We start from the raw sequence: 8,195 nt of genomic DNA on the forward strand, positions 1-8,195 counted from the left end.
TGCATGTATCTGTTTGTGTCATGTGTCTTATTTCTCTAGAATATATACCTAGTAGTGAGATTGTTGGATCATTTGGTATTTCTATTACCAACTTTTTTAGGAAGTGCCATAACATTTTCCACAGTGATTACACCATTTTAGAGGCCCACCAGTAAAGTATATGGATTCCGGTCTTTCCACACCACAAGAATCATTTGTTTTAGAAGAATCAGCAGGAGGCTAGTCCCCGTGAAGTGCCAAGTATCAGATTTTTCCAAGATGCCATGCCACTCCATGGAGTCCTGGTGTGGCACAGTGGGTTAATGCAGCAGACTGCAAAGCCACATGAACTGCAAGGTCGGCTGTTCAAGCTCACCAGCTGCTCTTTGGAAACCCTATACAGGGTTGCTATGGTTCAGAACCGACTCGATGGCACTTCACAACAACATACCACTCCATAATCCCTGATTTTCAACCCTCATTTCTTCATTCAACATTCTCCCTCACATTCCAAGCTTCTACTGTTTGCGGCAATGCCTCACAGAATTCAGAAACTGCCAAGGAAACAGCTTCCACAGTTGCTAATGCTTGCAAGTCCCAGATCTGTAGTTCAGACATCAGTCTGGAGGAGTCTCCTTACCAACAGCATTGTAGAAACTGAGGAATACAAATTGGCAGGTGAACCAAAAGGCTGATGATTCACAAGGCTGCAGATGCTGATGAAGCAGGTCAGGTAATAGACTGCAAGTCCCAAGTACTGGAAGTAAGATAGAGATGAGCCAGATGTAAGATCCAGAGCAAGAGCACGAACATTGCCAAAGTATTCCTATATGTTGAACATAGACCACAACTCCAAGGAAACCAAGGGTGCTAATGTGAATCATACCCTCTAGTAAGGGAAGGACTCAAGATGCATCCTACCTTAATCCTGCCTCGTTAACATAACAGACAACTCAATCCAAAATGAGAACATTACGAAAGGCGAGGTGATGGTGGTGTGCGGAGGAGTTGGTTCCAACTCATAGTCCACTCTGCATAGGATTTCTGAGGCTGTAAATCTTTACAGAAGCAGAAAGCCTCAACTTTCTCCCATAGAACAGCTGGTGGTTTCAAACTGCTGACCTTGAGATTAGCAATCTGACTCATAACCACTACACTACCAGAGCTCCTTAACCATAATCACAGAGGCTAAGATTTATAATATGTCACAAAATGGAGGAATATGGCTCAAAGGGCCCTTTTAAGAAATTAACTGCACTGCATATACCCTTGCCAGCATTTGTTGTTTTCTGGTTTGTTTGGTTTTATTTAAAACCTTGCTATTAATATGTTGGCATAGTGGTTACAAATCGGCCTGCTAACCTCAGGATCAGCACTTCAAAACTACCAGCTGTTCTGCAGGAGAAAGATGAGGCTTTCTGCTCCAATGAAGATTTACAGCCTCAGAAACCCTGTATAGAGTTGCTATGAGTTGGAACCAACTCCACGGCACATAACCACCACCACCATTAATGTTGGGGAGAGATGATATCTTATTGATTTGCATCTCTTAAATAGCTAATAATTACAAACATTTCTTCATGTGTTTGCTGGCTGCCTAAATCTCTTTTTGGTGAAATATCTGTTTATGTTTTTTGTCTATTTTTTAATTAGATAATTTTTTTTTTCTTGCGGAAGTGTTGAAGTTTTCTAAAACTAGAGATTAGTCCTTTGTTCAGTGTGTCATTACCAAACTCTTCTTTTTACTAGTCTGTGGATTCTCTGCATTTTTAAATGCATAAATTGAACATGTTTCAGTTCCATAAACAACACCTTTCAACAATGATAAAGAAAAAAATATTATTTGTTCTTTTCCACTTAGTTTGTATAAAACACTTGCTTATAAAACTCTTGTTGTTGTTGTCACTGAGGTGTGGTCAAGTTGACTCCACTTCTATTAACCCATTGTATGACAGAACCAAACACTTCCTGGTTCTATGCCATCTATGCCATCTTTACAATTACTGCTGCTTGAGACCATTGTTGCAGCTACTATGTCATTACATATTGTTGAGACTCTTCTGCTTTTGTTATAACCTCTATATTACTATGCTTGATAGCCTTCTCCAGTTACTGGTCCATCCTTTGATAACATGTACAAAGTATGAGAGGATATTTCACCATCTTTGCTTCTAAAGAGCATTCTGGCTGAACTTCTTACAAGACAGATTTGTTCTTTCTTTAGCCTCTGGTATATTCAGTATTCTTTGCAACACCATACTGCATGTTATGAAAAGAACACATATGTTGTACAGTTTATTTTAAAACAACAACTATGCAAACTCCTTGTACGTTGTTTTCCTATGTACACTAGACATGTTGTATGCATGTGGGTCCCTCCTATGAGAAAAAATACAGTAATTCAAAGGCACAGAGTCTTCTTTGGTCTTCCTTATTCCTTGTTCAGTTTTTGAATGCATATGAGGTAGCTGAAGATACCATGCCTGGGGCTCAGGTACACTTTAGTCCTTTGTTCCCTGCCTACTGCCCACCAATTTTAAAGATGTTTTTAGTTCTTAATATTAGATAAAATGTTCTCATAATTTAAAAAAAGAACCAGAAAAAGAAATAGATGCATTTTATGTTAAAACTGTTTATTAACAGTATTATTTTGCAAATGGGCAAATACAGTAGAAGGCTATTTAGGACCCTATTACATGGTGTCCCCATGTAAAACAGGATAATCTGCTTTGGCATATTTGGGTTCCACTGTTATTTAAAATGAAATGTCCAATTATACCTCCAAAACTGTACATGAGAGTGGGTAACATGATTTTTCCCAAAATGAAGAAAAAGTGCAAACATGGAGTCTACTTTTGCTCACCCTGCCTTCAGCCTGCTCTTTAGACATAAAGTTTTAAATACAAGTCTAAGCAGTTGTTGAGTGCTAAAGTTGAATCTTATTCAACCTGTATGCTGAGCAAATAATCCGAGAAGCTGGTTTATATGAAGAAAAACATGGTATCAGGATTGGAGGAAGACTCATTAACAACCTGCGACATGCAGATGATACACCCTTGGTTGCTGAAAGTGAAGAGGACTTCAGATACTTACTGAGGAATATCAAAGGCAACAGCCTTCAGTATGGATTGCTTCTCAATCTAAAGAAAACAAACATCCTCACCACTGGACCAATAAACCAATGGAGAAAAGATCGAAGTTGTCAAAGATTTCATTTTTCTTGCATAACTATCAACACTTATGGAAGCAGCAGCCAAGAAATCAAACGATGCATTGCATTAGGCAAATCTGCTGCACAAGACCTTTTTTAAATTGTTGAAGAGCAAAGATATCAGTTTGAGGACTCAGGTACACCTGACCCAAGCCATGGTATTTTCAAAATCCTCATACGCATGGCAAAGTTGGAAGATGAATAAGGAAGATCGTAGAAGAATTGATGCATTTGAGTTATGGTGTTGGAGGAGAATATTGAAAGTGCCATGGGCTGCCAAAAGTACCAATAGATCCATTTTGGAAGAAGTGCAGCCAGAGTGCTCTTTGGAGGCCAGGATGGCCAAATTTTCTCTCCCACTTCAACATATTGTCAGGAGGGACCAGTCACTAGAGAAGGATATTATGTTTGGTAGGGTGGAGGGTCAGAGAAAAGAGGAAGACCTCCAACGAGATGGACTGCAAAGTGGCAGCATCAGTGGGCTCAAGCATGGCAACAATTGTGAGGTTGGCCCAGGACCAGGTAGTGTTTCGTTCTGTTGTGCATAGGGTCGCTATGAGTCAGTAACAACTCAGTGTCACCACCACCACCAACAAAGTTGATTCTCACTCATAGTGCTGCCCCTTAAGGTTGTCTTAGCTGTTAATCTTTATGGAAGGAGATCATCATATCTTTCTCTCACATAACCTCTGGTGGGTTTGGACCATAAATCTTTCAGTTAACAATCATTTTGTTTAACTATTGGCCTCCTCAGTAACCTTATAGAATTCATAAAGCCAAAACAAAGTATTGAAAAATAGGGATAGCTTCCCCTGATATACCCATATAGGAAATGAGTTCTTACAGAAAGCAAAAACTTTAGAGTCAGCTTTAATTCATGGGGATCTTATATATAATAGAATGAAACATTGCCTGGTCTTGTACCATTTTCATGATTGGAGATACTTCCCTGTGCTTTATTACTCATCACACTGGAAATATTGCAGTCATCTCTGTAGGGTACCTTCATCATGAGATCTCATATAGAAAAAAAAAAAAAAAAATTTAAATCCCTATTTTTGCTTGTATGGCTTGTTTTGTAGTTGTCCATTCCTTGAAGAGTGTAAAACATCTCTTCTTTTATTTAGCTGTAGTGTTAAACAATGAAGGACACCTCAAAGAGGTTCAAAGTTGGAGATAATATTCTGCAGAGAAGGTTAGATGTTAAATTGCCTTCATCTCAAACCAGGTGATCACTATAGTCTGACTTATGGATTTTCTGATGAGCCACAGGTTTTGCCAACTTGCTTCTCTCCAGTTTCCCCATTGTTTTTTGTTTGTAAAGTGCCCTTGACTCAACCCTGTGTATGGTTCCCAAGGGACACCTGGTGGGTTTAAACCATTGACTGAGGTTGGCAATCCAGTGCCACTCCAGTTTCCTCAGAGAGTCCTCCATCTAGCCCTTCATTCCTTCCCATATGTTTCCTTATTATTCCAAAGCCTTCAGTAAGGATATAGAAATTCTTGCCTTTAACTGTGATCACAGGTGCAAAGATGGGTGGGTCCTTTCCTAGTACATCAGAATTCTCTAAGGGTTTCATTGCTGGGGAAACGTAGTCACTATTTGATTGCATGAATTTCTAAATGAGAATTTAAAAAGTATTTTATAGTTTGACAAAATATTTTCTGCAGAATAATATAGCATCATGAAAAAAAGCACCCCTATATTAAAATATATACTTTTCACCTTTATTCTCAACTCCTTTGAAATAGTTTGTAAATTCATATTTTTGCTTGCATGGTTCTTTTTTTAACTGTCCATCACCTAAAGAGTGAAAAAAAGAATTATAGCCTTGGGAATGTATAAAGAAGGGATTAAGTGTGTACAATTCATGGAGTATATTGCAGCTTTCCCATCAGAATACATCAAAACTCTCATTTTCCTGTCATTTTGCTAAGGCAGCACACTGTTTCTATGCCTACCTATTGTCACCAGACTAAAGCTTGTGCTATTATCTGCATCATCAAGGAGAATTCAACTGCTGTTGTTGATGAAGCATGCCATTCCTTGTTCTTTCATGCCACATGCTCACAGTGACATATTTAACCAGGATAATACAGTTGTGTTTGCCAAAAAGCCCTCTGGCAATGATAATGTTAGGTTATCAGAGATGAATAGAAAGACTAGGAGCAGTCAGTCACTTATTGAACCCTTGAGCATGTTCTCCTGAAAGAAAAGTCATTCTAAAGGTTGCAATAATAGATATAGCACATTTACACATGTGATAGAATGGATAATAGGTATGAAAGCTTGCTGACAATATATAGATTGGTATTAAGATATCTCACAGTTCTGTGCAAGCTGTTGGCATGTTGAAATTAAAGTTCATTTTGCAGTATTTATCTCTAAAGCAGAAGTAATGAATGCCAGGTATGAGAAAATGTCTCTTCTTTCTTCCAACTATTATGCTAAACAATGAAGGACACCTTAAAGGGGTTCAAAGTTGGAGATCAGATCCTGCAGAGAAAGGCAGTTGTGAAATCATCTTCATTTTTCTGCAGATTCTGAATATAGCCAGTGTTTCAAGAAAACAACAACAAAAAAAACAAGTGAAAACTTAATAATGAGAAAAAGATGGTGGGTTGGGGGGACTAAGGTGAAAAAATTTGCATTGATAAGATGAAAAAAGAAATGGAAATGTAAAATAATGCAAAAAGCCCCCTCCTCTGCCTGTTGTCCAATAAGTCTAGCAATTTTACTCTTATCTGTATTCCATCCAACCACATCAGTATCTCTCATCAACACGCCCTTGCAAGTTTACAGCCTCTTTATTGTCTACTTTTCATCCTTTAGGCATTTGACCTGGCACAGCAGATATTGGGCTGTGTTTCTTTTAGTCAAATAAAACCTGACAGAAGTATTTTGCTTTCCTAAACCTATATCAAAATTTATCAGAGGTAGTTGTTCTCCCTGATTCCAATATGAGAGCATTGCTAATCTAAATTTCTAATGAGGAGGACTGAGCTTATGAGAACAAAACAATACCTCTCAAAACTTGTCTTTCATATAGGTTATAATATTTGCATTGCAAGCTAATGGACTTTAGAAAGTAGCCTGCTTTTCTGATGTCTAATTCAAAAGAAAAGCCAGGTACTTCTATAAGTCTTGTGGCCATGGAGGTTTACTGTAGGATTTATCTATCAGTAGAACTATCTTGCTACTGCTAGATCACCTATCTCTGCACATAAAGTATTCAGGAAATAGGAAGAATTATCTTCTGTATAATTAGCCAAATACCTACATGTTCTGGGTATTGTACTTTTGGTGTGATGCTGCAGGTTAGTGTGATGGACTGCAAGGGTGGTTTGAGCCTCAAGGTCGGAAGCTCAAGGTCACCAGCCGCTCCTCGGAAACTCTATACAGGGTTGCTATGAGTCAGAACTGACTCGATGGCACTTAACAACAACAACATATAGTACTTAAGTGAAATAGAGTTTTCCTATTCTCCGCTCCAACAAAACCATCAGTATTACCTTCTCATGGAATAGTTTACCCTTGACACTCGTTCATAAGGGAGAGGAGGTGTCATAAATATGAAGAGCTATAAAAAAAAAGAAAAAGAAAAAAAAATATATATATATAATAATGATAAAGTCATGTGAGAACAAAAAGCAAACCTTCCAATGGATAGATTACTGAAAAAAACAGTGTAGTTCATAACTGCTTTATACTCGACGACACTTAACAGCAACAAAGGAGGTATAGCAATGCCAGAGAAAGAGAGATGTTTGTGATCCCAACTTCCAGAAAAGAAATGTTTAGAAGAATTGGTCAACTTACCCACCCCAACAATTTTCTGTCAAGAATTTGAGGAACAGTATTACCCGCCCCCATAGTGAAACACATCACCTCTTCCATATTCCTTCTTACCCACTGCCATCTAGTCGATTCTGACTCATAGTAATCTTGTATAGTGTTTCTGAAACTGTAAAATCTTTATGGGAGCAGTCAGACTAATGTTTCTCCAGAGGAGCAGCTGGTGGGTTTGAACTGCTAATCTTGCTGTTAGCAGACCAATGTATAACCCATGTTGTTGTCGGGTGCCATTGAGTCGGAACCAACTCATAGCGACCCCATGTATAGCAGAACAAAACAATGTCCGATCCTGGGCCAACCTCACTACCACTGCCACACTTGAGTCCATCAATGATGCCACCTGGGAAATCCATCTTGTTAGGGGTCTTCCTCTTTTTCTCTGACCTTACCCAGCATGACATCCTTCTCCAGCAACTGTTTCCTCCAGACAATATGTCCAAAGTATGAAAGACGAAGCTTAGCCATCTTGGCCTCCAAGGAGCGCTCTGGCTGCACTTCTTCCAAAACAGATCCATTGGTTCTTTTGGCAGTCCATGGCACTTTCAGTATTCTCCTCTGACACCACAACTCAGAGGCATCAATTCTTCTATGATCTTCCTTATTCACTGTCCAGCTTTCGCATCCATATGAGGGTATTGAAAACACCATGGTCTGGGTCAGGCGCACCTTAGTCCTCAAGCTGACATCTCTGCTCTTCAATACTTTAAAAAAGTTCCTGTGCAGCAGGTTTGCCCAATGCAGTACGTCGTCTGATCTCTAGACTGCTGCTTCCGTGAGTGTTGATAGTTGATCCAAGAAGAATGAAGTCCTTGACAACTTCAGTCTTTTCTCCATTGATAAGAATGTTGTTTATTTGTCCAGTGGTGAGGATTTTTGTTTTCTTGACATTGAGATGTAATCCATATTGAAGGCTGTGTTCTTTGATCTTCACAAGTAAATGTTTCAAATCCTCTTCACTTTCAGCAAGCAAGGTTGTATCATCTACATATCGCATGTTGTTAATGAGGCTTCCTCCAATCCTGACGCCTCATAGAACCCAGCTTCTCGTATTAGTTGCTCAGCATACAGGTTGAATAAGTATGGTGAAAGAATACAACCCTGTCTCACACCTTTCCCAATTTTAAAACATTCAGTGTTCCCATGTTCTGT

The 8,195-nt window shown here is 38.9% G+C and overlaps 1 pseudogene; it reads left to right on the forward strand.

Annotated features, from left to right (window-relative positions):
* Positions 1–512: 512 nt before the first annotated feature.
* LOC102827072 overlaps positions 513–8,195 on the forward strand; it is a 10,958-nt pseudogene continuing 3,275 nt past the window's right edge.

Source organism: Chrysochloris asiatica, unplaced genomic scaffold (assembly GCF_000296735.1).
Source record: "Chrysochloris asiatica unplaced genomic scaffold, ChrAsi1.0 scaffold00016, whole genome shotgun sequence".
NCBI classification, from domain to species: Eukaryota; Metazoa; Chordata; class Mammalia; order Afrosoricida; family Chrysochloridae; genus Chrysochloris; species Chrysochloris asiatica.